Source organism: Lipotes vexillifer, unplaced genomic scaffold (assembly GCF_000442215.2).
Source record: "Lipotes vexillifer unplaced genomic scaffold, Lipotes_vexillifer_v1.1 scaffold438, whole genome shotgun sequence".
Classification (NCBI taxonomy): Eukaryota; Metazoa; Chordata; class Mammalia; order Artiodactyla; family Lipotidae; genus Lipotes; species Lipotes vexillifer.
The window spans coordinates 1321938-1337393 of record NW_006784126.1 but is presented as its reverse complement, the minus strand read 5'-3'; the positions used below and the strand labels follow the sequence as shown (position 1 = coordinate 1337393).

The 15456-nt window shown below is 40.5% G+C and overlaps 1 protein-coding gene across 1 annotated transcript in view; it reads left to right on the top strand.

The window, feature by feature from the left end:
• Positions 1–15456, top strand: part of AKAP7 (A-kinase anchoring protein 7) — a 144097-nt gene that overhangs the window by 66369 nt on the left and 62272 nt on the right. The window lies entirely within an intron of this gene.

The following is a 15456-nucleotide window of genomic DNA, read 5'->3' as shown; positions in this document are numbered from 1 at the left end:
TCAGTGATATTGGCCTGTAGTTTTCTTTCTTTGTGACATCCTTGTCTGGTTTTGGTATCAAGGTGATGGTGGCCTCGTAGAATGAGTTTGGGAGTGTTCCTCCCTCTGCTATATTTTGGAAGAGTTTGAGAAGGATAGGTGTTAGCTCTTCTCTAAATGTTTGATAGAATTCGCCTGTGAAGCCATCTGGTCCTGGGCTTTTGTTTGTTGGAAGATTTTTAATCACAGTTTCAATTTCAGTGCTTGTGATTGGTCTGTTCATATTTTCTATTTCTTCCTGATTCAGTCTTGGCAGGTTGTGCCTTTCTAAGAATTTGTCCATTTCTTCCAGATTGTCCATTTTATTGGCATAGAGTTGCTGGTAGTCATCCCTCATGATTTTTTGTATTTCTGCAGTGTCAGCTGTTACTTCTCCTTTTTCATTTCTAATTCTATTGATTTGAGTCTTCTCTCTTTTTTTCTTGATGAGTCTGGCTAATGGTTTATCAATTTTCTTTATCTTCTCAAAGAACCAGCTTTTAGTTTTATTGATCTTTGCTATCGTTTCCTTCATTTCTTTTTCATTTATTTCTGATCTGATTTTTATGATTTCTTTCCTTCTGCTAACTTTGGGTTTTTTTTGTTCTTCTTTCTCTAATTGCTTTAGGTGCAAGGTTAGGTTGTTTATTCGAGATGTTTCCTGTTTCTTAAGGTAGGCTTGTATTGCTATAAACTTCCCTCTTAGAACTGCTTTTGCTGCATCCCATAGATTTTGAGTCGTCGTGTCTCACTTGTCATTTGTTTCTAGGTATTTTTTGATTTCCTCTTTGATGTCTTCAGTGATCACTTCGTTATTAAGTAGTGTATTGTTTAGCCTCCATGTGTTTGTATTTTTTACAGATCTTTTCCTGTAATTGATATCTAGTCTCACAGCGTTGTAGTAGGAAAAGATACTTGATACAATTTCAATTTCCTTAAATTTACCAAGGCTTGATATGTAACCCAAGATATGATCTATCCTGGAGAATGTTCCATGAGCACTAGAGAAAAACGTGTATTCTGTTGTTTTTGGATGGAATGTCCTATAAATATCAATTAAGTCCATCTTGTTTAATGTATCATTTAAAGCTTGGGTTTTCTTATTTATCTTCATTTTGGATGATCTGTCCATTGGTGAACGTGGGGTGTTAAAGTCCCCTACTGTGAATGTGTTACTGTTGATTTCCCCTCTTATGGCTGTTAGTATTTGCCTTATGTATTGAGGTACTCCTATGTTGGGTGCATAAATATTTACAATTGTTATATCTTCTTCTTGGATCGATCCCTTGATCATTATGTAGCGTCCTTCTTTGTCTCTTCTAATAGTCTTTATTTTAAAGTCTGTTTTGTCTGATATGAGATTTGCTACTCCAGCTTTCTTTTTGTTTCCATTTGCATGGAATATCTTTTGCCACCTCCTTACTTTCAGTCTGTATGTGTCTCTAGGTCTGAAGTGGGTCTCTTGTAGACAGCAAATATATGCGTCTTGTTTTTATATCCATTCAGCCAATCTGTGTCTTTTGGTGGGAGCATTTAATCCATTTACATTTAAGGTAATTATCGATATGTATGTTCCTATTCCCATTTTCTTAATTGTTTTGGGTTCGTTTTTGTAGGTCTTTTCCTTCTCTTGTGTTTTTTGCCTAGAGAAATTCCTTTAGCATTTGTTGTAGAGCTGGTTTGGTGGTGCTGAACTCTCTCAGCTTTTGCTTGTCTGTAAAGGTTTTAATTTCTCCATCAAATCTGAATGAGATCCTTGCTGGGTAGAGTAATCTTGGTTGCAGGTTTTTCTCCTTCATCACTTTAAATATGTCCTGCCAGTCCCTTCTGGCTTGCAGAGTTTCTGCTGAAAGATCAGCTGTTAACCTTATGGGGATTCCCTTGTGTGTTATTTGTTGTTTTTCCCTTGCTGCTTTTAATATGCTTTCTTTGTATTTAGTTTTTGACAGTTTGATTAATATGTGTCTTGGCGTATTTCTCCTTGAATTTATCCTGTATGGGACTCTCTGTGCTTCCTGGACTTGATTAACGATTTCCTTTCCCATATTAGGGAAGTTTTCAACTATAATCTCTTCAAATATTTTCTCAGTCCCTTTCTTTTTCTCTTCTTCTTCTGGAACCCCTATAATTCGAATGTTGGTGCGTTTAATGTTGTCCCAGAGGTCTCTGAGACTGTCCTCAGTTCTTTTCATTCTTTTTTCTTTATTCTGCTCTGCAGTAGTTATTTCCACTATTTTATCTTCCAGGTCACTTATCCGTTCTTCTGCCTCATTTATTCTGCTATTGATCCCATCTAGAGTATTTTTCATTTCATTTATTGTGTTGTTCATCATTGTCTGTTTCATCTTTATTTCTTCTAGGTCCTTGTTAACTGCTTCTTGCATTTTGTCCATTCTATTTCCAAGATTTTGGATCATCTTTACTATCATTATTCTGAACTCTTTTTCAGGTAGACTGCCTATTTCCTCTTCATTTGTTAGGTCTGGTGCCTTTTTATCTTGCTCCTTCATCTGCTGTGTGTTTTTCTGTCTTCTCATTTTGCTTATCTTACTGTGATTGGGTTCACCTTTTTGCAGGCTGCAAGTTCGTAGCTCCCGTTGTTTTTGATGTCTGTCTCCAGTGGCTAAGGTTGGTTCAGTGGGTTGTGTAGGCTTCCTGGTGGAGGGGACTAGTGGCTGTGTTGTGGTGTATGAGGCTAGATCTTGTCTCTCTAGTGGGCAGGTCCACGTCTGGTGGTGTGTTTTGGGGTGTCTGTGGACTTATTATGATTTTAGGCAGCCTCTCTGCTAGTGGGTGGGGTTGTGTTCCTGTTTTGCTATATGGTTGGCATAGGTTGTCCAGCACTGTAGCCCTATAATTTGAATGTTGGTGTGTTTAATGTTGTCCCAGAGGTCTCTGAGACTGTCCTCAGTTCTTTTCATTCTTTTTTCTTTATTCTGCTCTGCAGTAGTTATTTCTACTATTTTGTCTTCCAGGTCACTTATCCGTTCTTCTGCCTCAGTTATTCTGCTATTGATCACATCTAGAGTGTTTTTCATTTCATTTATTGTGTTGTTCATCGTTGCTTGTTTCATCTTTTGTTCTTCTAGGTCCTTGTTAAATGTTTCTTGCATTTTGTCTATTCTATTTCCAAGATTTTGGATCATCTTTACTATCATTATTCTGAATTCTTTTTCAGGTAGACTGCCTATTTCCTCTTCATTTGTTAGGTCTGGTGGGTTTTTATCTTGCTCCTTCATCTGCTGTGTGTTTTTCTGTCTTTTCATTTTGCTTATCTTACTGTGTTTGGAGTCTCCTTTTTGCAGGCTGCAGGTTCGTATTTCCTGTTGTTTTTGGTGTCTGTCCCCAGTGGCTAAGGTTGGTTCAGTGGGTTGTGTAGGCTTTCTGGTGGAGGGGACTAGTGCCTGTGTTCTACTGGATGAGGCTGGATCTTGTCTTTCTGGTGGGCAGGTCCACGTCTGGTGGTGTGTTTTGGGGTGTTTGTCAACTTATTATGATTTGGGACAGCCTCTCTGCTAATGGGTGGGGTTGTGTTCCTGTCTTGCTAGTTGTTTAGCATAGGATGTCCAGCACTGTAGCTTGCTGGTTGTTGAGTGAAGCTGGGTGATGGTGTTGAGATGGAGATCTCTGGGAGATTTTCGCCGTTTGATATTATGTGCAGCTGGGAGGTCTCTTGTGGACCAGTGTTCTGAAGTTGGCTCTTCCACCTCAGAGGCACAGCACTAACTCCTGGCTGCAGCACCAAGTGCCTTTCATCCCCACGGCTCAGAAGAAAAGGGAGAAAAAGTAGAAAGAAAGAATTAGTAGAAGTAGAAAGAAAGAAAGGAGGGAGGGAGCAAGGAAGGAAGGAGGGAAGGAAAAGAAAGAAAGAAGATAAAGTAAAATAAAATAAAGTAATATAAAATATAATAAAGTTATTAAAAAAAATTATTAAGAGGGAAAAAAAACCCCAAAACAAAAAAACGGATGGACAGAACCCTGGAACAAATGGTGGAAGCAAAGCTATACAGACAAAATCTCACACAGAAGCATACACATACACACTCACAAAAAGAGGAAAAGAGGAAAAAATCATAAATCTTGCTCTCAAAGTCCACCTCCTCAATTTGGGATGATTCGTTGTCTAAAGGAGCGAAGGAAGGAAAGAAAGAACGAAGATAAAGTAAAATAAAATAAGGTTATTAAAATAAATAGTGATTATTAAGAAAAAATTTTAAAAAAATGTACAGATAGAACCCTCGGAGAAATGGTGGAAGCAAAGCTATACAGACAAAATCTCACACAGAAGCATACACATACACACAAAAAAAGGAAAAGGGGAAGGAATAATAAATCTTGCTCTCAAAGTCCACCTCCTTAATTTGGGATGATTCGTTGTCTGTTCATATATTCCACAGATGCAGGGTACATCAAGTTGATTGTGGAGCTTTAATCTGCTCCTTCTGAGGCTGCTGGGAGAGATTCCCCTTTCTCTTTTTTGTTTTCCCAGCTCCCAGGGGTTCAGCTTTGGATTTGGCCCCGCCTGTGCGTGTAGGTCGCTGGAGGGTGTGTGTTCTTTGCTCAGACAGGACGGGGTTAAAGGAGCAGCTGCTTTGGGGGCTCTGGCTCCCTCAGGCCGGGGGGTAGGGAGGGTCACGGAGTGCGGGGCGGGCCTGCGGCGGCAGAGGCCAGCATGACATTGCCCCTGCCTGAGGCACGCCGTGTGTTCTCCCGGGGGAGTTGTCTCTAGACCCTGGGACCCTGGCAGTGGCGGGCTTCACAGGCTCCCCGGAAGGGGGGTGTGGATAGTGACCTGTGTTCGCACACAGGCTTCTTGGTGGCGGCAGCAGCAACCTTAGCGTCCCATGCCTGTCTCTGGGGTCCGCACTTTTAGCCGCGGCTCGTGCCCTTCTCTGGAGCTCCTTTAAGCAGCGCTCCCAATCCCCTCTCCTCGCGCACCAGGAAACAAAGAGGGAAGAAAAAGTCTCTTGCCTCTTCGGCAGCTCCAGAGTTTTCCCCGGACTCCCTCCCGGCCAGCCGTGGCGCACTAACCCCCTGCAGGCTGTGTTCACACCGCCAGCCCCAGTCCTCTCCCTGCGCTCCAACCGAAGCCCCGGCCGCCCCGGCGGGTGAGCAGACAAGCCTCTCGGGCTGGTGCGTGCCGGTCGGCACCGATCCTCTGTGTGGGAATCTCTCCGCTTTGCCCTCCGCACCCCTGTGGCTGTGCTGTCCTCCGTGGCCCCGAAGCTCCCACCTCCGCCTCCCGCAGTCTCCGCCCGTGAAGGGGCTCCTAGTGTGTGGAGACCTTTCCTCCTTCACAGCTCCCTCCCACTGGTGCAGGTCCCGTCCCTATCCTTTTGTCTCTGTTTATTCTTTTTTCTTTTGCCCTACCCAGGTACGTGGGGGGTTTCTTGCGTTTTGGGAGGTCTGAGGTCTTCTGCCAGCGTGTGGTAGGTGTTCTGTAGGAGTTGTTCCACGTGTAGATGTATTTCTGGTGCATCTGTGGGGAGGAAGGTGATCTCCACGTCTTACTCTTCCGCCATCTTCCCAGAAGTTCTGTCCAGTCACATCTTGTTAACTATAATTAATTGCAAAATAAAAGAAGGTAAAGCTGTATTTTTCTTGCGAGCCCCATTTAGATTTGAGGGGAAGGTAAGGTTGCAGTCCAAAACTATAACTAGTTTACATTGGAATTATATTTCCATTCCTAAGTATGAGCTGATTTATTTTGACCATTCATTCAAATCTTATTCTCCCGAGGAGACATACCTTAAAAATAGAATATACTAAATTGCTCAATTCTTCTAATTGATTATTCCTGTAAATTAAAGAAAAAAAATGTTATTGGTCTCTTAGCCAGGGCAAAACTTCACATTAACTGTAGTTAAGCCCTAACAAATCTAGCTCATACTGCCTGAGGGGTTAGCCACCCTTGACTAGAGGAACTCCGGTTTGGTTCCTGCAGTAAGTGTTCTTTCTCTATAACCTACCTGATAGCAGCATTTTTAATTGTTAGTAAACATTGTGACACCATTTTGGAGACCTGTCTTTAAGGCCTTCTAAGTACAACTGTGTCTTTACACTGCCCTCAAGCTGATGGCCAGAGTGTGAAAGTACTTTTCTTCCTTCCTTGGCTACGGCCTTCCCCACAGCTGATTTTGACTACAACAATTTGTTACATAACATTATTTAGACCAGAACATTTCTTTCAGAGTGTTTTCACATTTGTCTTCAGCACTACTGTGGGATCTTTTTTTTTTCTAATTAATTGATTTATTTATTTTCGGCTGAGTTGGGTGTTCATTGCTATGTGCGGGCCCTCTCTAGTTGCGGCGAGCAAGGGACTACTCTTCGTTGTGGTGTGCGGGCTTCTCGTTGCAGTGGCCTCTCCCATCGCGGAGCACAGGCTCCAGGCGTGCGGGCTTCTGTACTTGTGGCACATGGGCTCAGTAGTTGTGGCACATGGGCTTAGCAGTTGTGGCTCACGGGCTCAGCAGTTGTGGCACGCAGGCTTCAGAGCGCAGGCTCAGTAGTTGTGGCGCACGGGCCTAGTCACTCCATGGCGTGCGGGATCTTCCCGGACCAGGGCTCGAACCCGTGTCTCCTGCATTGGTAGGCAGATTCCCAACCACTGTGCCACCAGGGAAACCCACTACTTTGGGATCTTAATCAGCCATTACCTGGGAGAATGTTCTGTGGCTTCCTCTAGTGGCCCTGCACCTTTAGCAGCGTCCTCTTCCTATTCGTACCCATTCTGTTTTTCATGACTTGGTCCCTTTGTGTTCCATCTTGCTCCTCACCCTCCCTGGCCTATCCCGATGATCAGAGAACGGTAAACAGAGGACTTTGTGCTCTTGAATTTCCAGTGCAAATATTTCTAGAACTTAATTCAAAGGAATCAAGTGGGGGCAGTAATCACCTGGGAATTAGCTGAATGGATAGGGAAATCATGTCAAACATACCTCCCAACAGATTGTAACTTTCTACCACACGTATCCCTACTGGCATGTGCCTAAATTGTACAAAGCAGGGATGAGGTAGACGTGCAGGGGGATGGTGTCAGGTTTGGCTGGTCTAGCTTTCCTGTGTGATGAATGTACTGGGTAGAGCAGAAGAGCAAATGGAATATGCCAGTGTATATGATCTTTGGCATACTACCATCCTAAGATTCCTTGCTTCTTGTTAACTTTTCTATTTTTATTTTTATTTATTTATTGCCTACTAAACCCGCTGCTTATTTTATTAGTCTGGAAGTGCTTCCGAAATTTTGAAGAGATTCTTAATTTTTAAAATCTCTAAAAATTACTGACTGGTGTGTTATCTTTTTTTTTTTTTTACTGTACTTTTGGGGGAGCAGTATGTAATTGAATACTCATATATTATGCTATGAGTCCGGTAGAGAAACTATGTAATCCTTTTAATTTTGTATTTCAAGAGTACACCAAAGGGTGATTTCACAATTGAATGTTAGATTAAGTTTGAAATGTGGTCAAAAGAAAGATTCCTATTGCATATTATATATAAAATTATTTTACTTAGCATTCTGTGTCACATTGAAAAAGAAAATCTATGAATACATTTCTTGCTCTACCTGGAGAGAAATATTCATTTTGAAATTGGTTTAAGGGCTACACGTGATTCCCAGGATATATGTTTAATGACTGTTTTATATCCAATTATTGTGGGGGTTTTTTCCCCTAAATCTCCTTTTATCTAATAAGATATCCAGGGAACATTTCCAACCAAGTAAGTAAAAAGGCTTGTATTGGTGGGCACCTTTCTTGCTTGCCCCATTTCCTACCCCATAGCACACTCAGTGTGAACCTTGGTGTCATTATTTCTTTCCCATCCCTTAGCTTAGTTCTTGTTGGGATCCCTTTCTGTTAGGAAGGAGCTTTGTCCTAAGTGGTGTGCAGGGAATATGCCCAGGCAATTGAAAGAGGATGAGTTAGGGGAAGTAAGATGTCCTCTGAGAATGAAGGGAGGGAGGAAGGAAGAATGTTGATGGGAGGGGAGTCAAGGAAATTGATTACTTCATAAGAAAGTGGAAAAAGAAAAAAAGTACTAGATGCATAGGAGCCGAATGAGCTACAGAAACGCTCTAGGTGTTTCTTGCTTAACATTAAGTGCTGTACTTAGTGATGTCTATGGATGCATTTAAAATATTTTGTCAATGTACAGTCCCTGCTACACTGTCTAGGTACTCAGTTCTCATTTAGGTTGAATCTGAGGCTATAGTTTGGTCTGAAATTCTGTCTGTGGATAATCCAGCCAGTTTACAGGAATGGTTCCATGCTTCTGACCTCTAGGCTATAAAAGCAGAACGGATTCAACCACAATATAAGTATGTTGCGGTATATAGGCCAGTGTCATAGGCCGAGTTAAAATTGTTCGTTAGGATTTTTCTATGAACTGATTTCTGAATGTGCTTCTGCAGAACGCTTCGCTGTCCTCTTTCGTTGTTGAGATCCTGAGAATTTTTTGCATCAGTGGCTTGCTGGCATTACTTAATGTGGAGAGAACTATTGATTAGAAGGGAAAGCTGTTGCAACGAAGGACGAAAACAGTTTAAGTTATGTGTATAGCTTGTATTTGGGGAGAGATTTGGGGAGGTGGGGGATATTTCATGATTTATTTTTAGTTGATAGAGATAAATGGTTAAGTGGGTGAATTCAGGAGAACATGTCCTTATTTGTTCCAAAAAATTAAGAAAACAGAGGTGGTGGGAGGAGCAGGCTGTAGTTTGTTTATACCTGAGTGACCACAGGCTGCGCCGAGCCAAGAACTCAGCTGGAGTTTGATCAAGGGGAGTTGAGGGTCCAGCTGAGATTGGGCTATCAAGGAAGCATCCTTGGATGCCTGAGTTATGAGGCTCTTTGTTTAACTGGAATGAGAAAAGCCACACACAAATATCATTAACAGTTATATGGCCAAACAGCATCTGATTTCTTACGCTATACTTGGAGAAAGCTTGAGGAGGAATTGCGGTTTGCTAAGTAGACAAAGAATGAGCTTATATGGGAACAGTCTGTGTTGTGAATAAAGGTATTGAGACATCCCTGTGCTTGTTGCCCTGAGTCTGCGGCCTTGAGAACTTTCTGGTTGCCATCAACATGTTCTCTCCCAGTTAACGTGTCGTTAGTCAGTATAAATGAGCTGCATGTTTGTGGACCAAATTCATGTTTCTTCCTCTGTTCTTTGTGAGGCCAGCACCTCATGGAAGGACTCCAGGCCCAGGAAGAATACAGCATATTCTCTTGGTGCTTTTTGTGAAGTGGCTTCTGCTACCAGGAGTTGTCTTATCACCTGCCCTCTGTGACAGCTTTCCTTGTCACTTGATAACCCCAAGAAGCATCCAGCTCTTCTCAGTGTTAGGACAGGGAGAAGGGGGTGTCAACAATAAGATTAAAAATTTAGCTCTAGCAGCTTTGTTTCTACTTATTATTTGCTGAAAGGTGCAATATTGTAAATGTTAGATATAGTGCTAGGGTAAAGAGTTTCTACTTTTTCTTTCTCTGAAGCCTCAAGATGAAACAAAACAGTAGTGCTAAAAGCAAGTATATAAATAGAGGGATTAAGAGGACGACCTCTTTCAAAAGCCTTATGAGGCTTTTGAAAAGCCTCATAAAATGAGATGCATAGATGCTCCAGCGTAAGGTAAAATGAAGAATTGAGAAATACTGGATACTCAAATAAACAGTTGGTTTAAAAAACGCAGATAATCTCTGCCAGTATTTTAGTTGATTATTTGCATATTTGCAGTATAAGAAGAGTTCTTTTTATAGGCTGGATTATTTGGGTAATTTTTACTATGTGCAAGTAGCATCTGTGAATTCTTTCTCATCTCCCTTTATGAAATTCATTTACTATGGACATGTAATTATCACTTTATTAATACTAATGCACATATTAAATGCAGGTATTTTAGATGCTTAAGATTCTCAAAGTAATTTTCACATTGGTTTTAGAAATATGATAGTATATATGATTATATCTTAAGAATGATTAATATTCTTAGAATTTTAGTATTTTAAATAGTGAAAGAGCTTGAATATTATCATTCTGTTCTTTTCAATTTATCTGTGTTCTCCACTTATCCTGAATCTGAATCTAAGCTCTGCTTCTTACTAGCTGTGTGTCCTTTGGTAAGTGACCTGATTTCTCTGTGACTGTTTCCTTGTCTGGGGATAATAATGGTACTAATCTTACAGGGTTATTGCAATTATTAAACAAGTTAATAAGTTCTTAGAGCAGTGCTTGTACATAGTAAATACTATGTAAGTATTTTCTATTATTGTTAAACTAATGGTAGGAAGCATCATTTTTTTCAGATTGGTACAAAACAATGAACAAAGTACAACTGTTTTTTCTATTTTCCATCACTTGTTACTTTTTCATCTCTGAAGTTACTGACAGGCACGAGGGAGGGTGTCGGGGCCCCAGGTGGGTAGGAAATGGGCATTGCTGGACAGAGGGTCGAGGCAGAGCCCAGGCCCACAGGCTGGCCGAGACCTGCAGGAGGAGATGGGAAGGCTTCAAGGCAGTTCTCACTCGGGGGTGCTGGGCACTGGCTCTCAAACCACCATGCTGTTCTAGAGAACATTAGCTGTGTGGTAAAGACTCCTAGTCTCTTTCCATCCCTGTCAAGAACAGGCTTGGGTGGAACTGAGCCTGAATGGGAAGTGTCTCCATTTTCCCCACTGAGAGGGGCTGAGGGAGGACTGCAGCCAACAAGGAGGTCATCAAGTGTCTGTATCAGGAGAAAGATGGAAGTAAAACAGTACAAGTAAGAGTGAAAAATGTAGTTTTGCTGAGAGATGGAGTCACTAAGAATCGTAAAGTAAGATTTGCTTCAGGGAAGCCCCTTGTCAATATATAATCTTTTTATAACTTTGAATCACCAGTATGTAACTTTTCACTAGGATGACTATGGATCATTAAAAATAATTTTAGTTTTTTAACCAATATCGTATCACTAAAGGTATGTAATTGTTTTCCACTTATGAAAACGAGTGTAAAAGATTACCATTCCTCTTTAATCAGCTGATGCCCAAAATGACAGGCCAATTTGGTTTGGCTCTTAATTTGCATCCTGAATTTTGGTTTCATGCCATTAACACAGGAAACATACTTTTCTTTCATAGCTGTTGGGTGACAGGAATAAACTATTGGAAAACAACAGAGCTCCAGGAATATCAAATTTAACCTCAGAAGGACCCAATTTTTTTGTTTGATATGCAGGCTGTTTATTTTTTCATCATGGAAGTTGCGATTATTATAAGATAACAAGTGGGCTTCCCTGGTGGCGCAGTGGTTGAGAGTACGCCTGCTGATGCAGGGGACACAGGTTCGTGCCCCGGTCTGGGAAGATCCCACATGCTGCAGAGAGGCTGGGCCCATGAGCCATGGCCGCTGAGCCTGCGTGTCCGGAGCCTGTGCTCCGCAACGGGAGGGGCCACAACAGTGAGAGGCCCGCATACCGCAAAAAAAAAAAAAAAGCAAAACTGGCATTCCATTGTTTTTCTGATCTCAGTAACTTTGTTGTAGAAACTAAAGATGAATAATAAGTATTTCATCTTTCAGAACCTTAACTGAATTATTTTCACACATTAATGTGAATTTTCATATTTTGTGGCTCTGTTTCCTTCCTATATTGAAAATAGAGTTGGATGCATAGTAATATAAGACTGAGCCCTCTTTGGTGCCTATTAAATTATACACATCATTTAACTAAATATAAATGATATGGTGAGTGCTTCCCGAGTAAATAATTTCCATTTACAGAAATGGATGCAGCCATGAGATGATTCTAAAACTACACATCACACTCTCAATGGCATTTTTCCTGTATTGGCTCTTTGCATGCCAAGTTACAATCGAGAATGAGGTTCCTCAGGGTTTCATGGTCCATTGTATCAGAAGTTATCAAGTGGCTTTGAACAGCACTGATAATTCTCCTTAAACAATACTTGAAACTAGGCCAAAGGGAAGTAAAACTTCAGTCATTTCTGGTGATTAATTAGGATAGTCTTGAAAAGTTTTTCTGTTTGATGTTTCTTGCCACTAATTTATTGTTTCAAAGTGTGCTGTTCTGTCTTTAACTTCCTATTTTCTCCTTCAATGTTATGATGCATAATTGATATGTCAGTTATATTGGGTACAATTATCAATATGAAGCCTTAAAAAAATATACCCTGTTTCTGTTAGGTCCAAGGCAAATGTAATTTTCAAACATAGTACTGGACAATCACAAGGCATATTCAGAATTCCAGAAATACAACACCCTTAGCGGGTTTTGTTGAAGTTACCCTACATATTGTTGGGAATAATCCCAACTCTCTCAGCCTTTACAGGTCAAATTTTCCTGGCTTTAACCATTTTTCTGTGGTTTTTCTTTGAGCTTTCCTAACATATTATACCTCCATCTTTCTTTAAATGACAAGGTACCTTGGAAAGGGTCTGGGCTGTGAAAAAGGGAAGCAAAGAGAAATTTGTGGTCCAAAACCTGAAAACCAGCCTTCTAAGCTTCAAAATATAACCTTGCCAGGGTGATGTCTCTGGGACTAGTTTGGCAACCCAGTGGATCCATTCAGAAAATAGGAGGCTGCCTAGTCTTACTCTAAAGACATGCAATTTTGATGTACTTGTTTATTTTCTTTGAATGATAGTCGTTTCTTTATTATGAAGGAAGGACACCACCTGCTGCAGCTGGATGGTGAGACTAATTCACAGAGATTTTACTAGAAAAGAGATATATTGCCATGGGACAAAAGAGCCTAAAAAAAATCCTGCAGAATATATTGTGAAACAAAAAATTCCCCAGAGAACAAAGATCATGCTAATATTATATATCAGACAAAGCAGATTCTTACAGAATCTTAAAGATCTTCTAGATCTTTATTATTGAAGATGTTTTCTGATCAGGGCATATAACTATAGTGCCTTCTAAGGCCTCATGCCTCTTTGAACCACAGCTCTCTATAAATTATGAGTTAAATAATTAATTCCATTTCACTCTTTGGTAAAAAATAACTCCTTAAGATTCATGTTGGAAGTCATCTATGGAGAATTCTTGCAAAATAGTTGGTGCTTACTTTTTGCTAAAATTAAATTAATTAGCCTAACAGATTAGAGTAGCTCTTATGTTTCCCTTGTTTCTTATTTTTAAAACAATGACATCTTACAAAACTGAAATGGAGATTATAGTGGCTAGACAGTGCTGGCAATGGTATCTTGAAAACTGAAGGTCCTGATTTTTCTGCTGACTTATCACTGATCTTCTGTCTGGTCAAAGGGAATGACACCCTTACTCCACCCCACCCCCACCCAATAAACACACACAAATGAAAAAGCATTTGAAAGAGAAATAAGAATGGTCAGTTTCCATTTACTCGGAACCTTTTTTCCCCCCTGAAATCTTACCTATTATTTTCACTAATGGTAATTATATATATCAATAATTATAGCATTTACCATATTTCACCGTTTTAAGCACTTCTATAAATTTACTCGTTTAGTGCATGTAACACAGGTAGGTAGTATTGTTAATCTCATTTTACAGATGAGGAAACTGAGGTCACGTGGCTGAAAAGAGGCTGAGCCAGGACTTGAACTCATGCACTGACTGGCCCTCAGTATTAGGCTCTGCTGTCTCTCAAGGCATTCAACTCACCAAATCAAAAGAAATCCATTCCGTTTCATTCTTGTTGAACTCTGAATGAACAGCATTTGATATTGTCAACTATCCTCTTCTTGAAACTTTATCCTCCTTTGCATTTGTGACAATTATTTATCAGGCACTGCTCCATGTCAAGCACTGTTCTAGGCACTGGGGATATTTCAGAAAATAACAGTCAGATGAAAATCCTTGTGTGGAGCTCACATTCTAATGGAGAGAGACAGCTAATGACAGACAATGAAAATAAACCTAAATTACAGAGTATGTTAGAAGATGGTAAGTGCTGTTAAAATTATACATAAGTGTGCATAAAGGAAGAAGGGTAGAGAGGATTTGGGAGTGTACCTCCTGGGTGGGGGGAGTACAAATTAAATAGCATGGTTAAGTGAGGCCCTATTAAGAAAGTAATATTTGAGCAAGGAATTAAAGGAGATGGGGATGGGCAATGAGGAGGGTATCTGGGGGAAGAGCATTCCAGGAAGAGGGAACAGGCAGCACAGGGGCTGTGAGGTGGATATGCCTGGCATGTTCACGGAAGAGCAAGGAGGTCGGGGAGGCTGGAGGGGGTCAAAGGGGAGAGTGGTGGGCATGAGGCCCAGGAAGTAGGGGGAGAGCAGAACAGGAGCCTGCAGGCTGGTCAGGCAATTTGACTCCTCCTTTGAGAGAAATGGAGACCTTCTGGAGAATTTTGACCAGAGGATGACCTGATCTGGATGTATGTTTCTATAAAATCACTCTGGCTTTAGAAGAGGCAACGGTGGGAAAACAGGAGGCTGTTGGGATAATCCAGGTGAAAGACAAAAGCAAAGGTGGCTCAGACAAAGGTAGCAGGGGAGTGGTGAGAGTGGGTGTGTTTTGAAGGTAGAGCCAACAGGGTTTGATTGGAGGGAGGGTTGGGGGAAAGAGGAGAATCAAGGATGACCCCAAGGCTTCCAGTCTGATCAACTCGAACTGAGGTGGGAAAGAAAGTCTGTGAGTGAAGGGGTTAGGAAAGATGGGGAGCTCAGTTCGGACATAGAACAAAAACATGTATCAACAAAACATGTTAAATATAATATTAAAAGTTAAGACCAACCTAAATGTTCAACAATAAAGAATTGAATGAATAAATTATATCTCCATACAATGGAGTCCTATGGAGATGTAAAAATATTTTGCACATCAATATATTATTTATTGATAGGACATATTAACTGGAATAAAAGCGCTGGTGTCAGTTAGTACTCATGGTATAACTCATGCATAGGAAAAATAAAATACATAGTAAAATTTTAGTAGTAGTAGTTTGGGGTGATTTAATATATTTTTTTTATATCTCTGTTTAAAATTTTTTTGTAACTTTTGTGAGTAAAAAGGGAGAGTATGTATTCTAATTGCACTTGAGTAAGATTTATATAAATATAATTTGATAATACATATGCATAAAAAGGATACTTGAAGGATATGCACCACAGGGTTAATGTATTTTATATAAATAACAGGGTCATGAGTGATTTTTCTTTTCTTTTTTTCTAGATTCTTTATATTTTCTAAGTTTTAACAAATAACAGGTATTTCCAGGGCAATGAAAAAGTATATATAAATTTAAAGAAAAAGTTTGCGCTCGGTCAGCCGGTAAACTTGCCCTGTAAAGTACTGTATCTTCATCTTATGGACTGTGTTTTTCGACTATGAGATGGGTATAAGACCATGTATAGTAAGGGGAGGGGAAGGCATTCTTTCCCATATTTGGGGGAACTACCAAGTTACCAAGGGCATCCCACTGTAAATTAACAACCAGC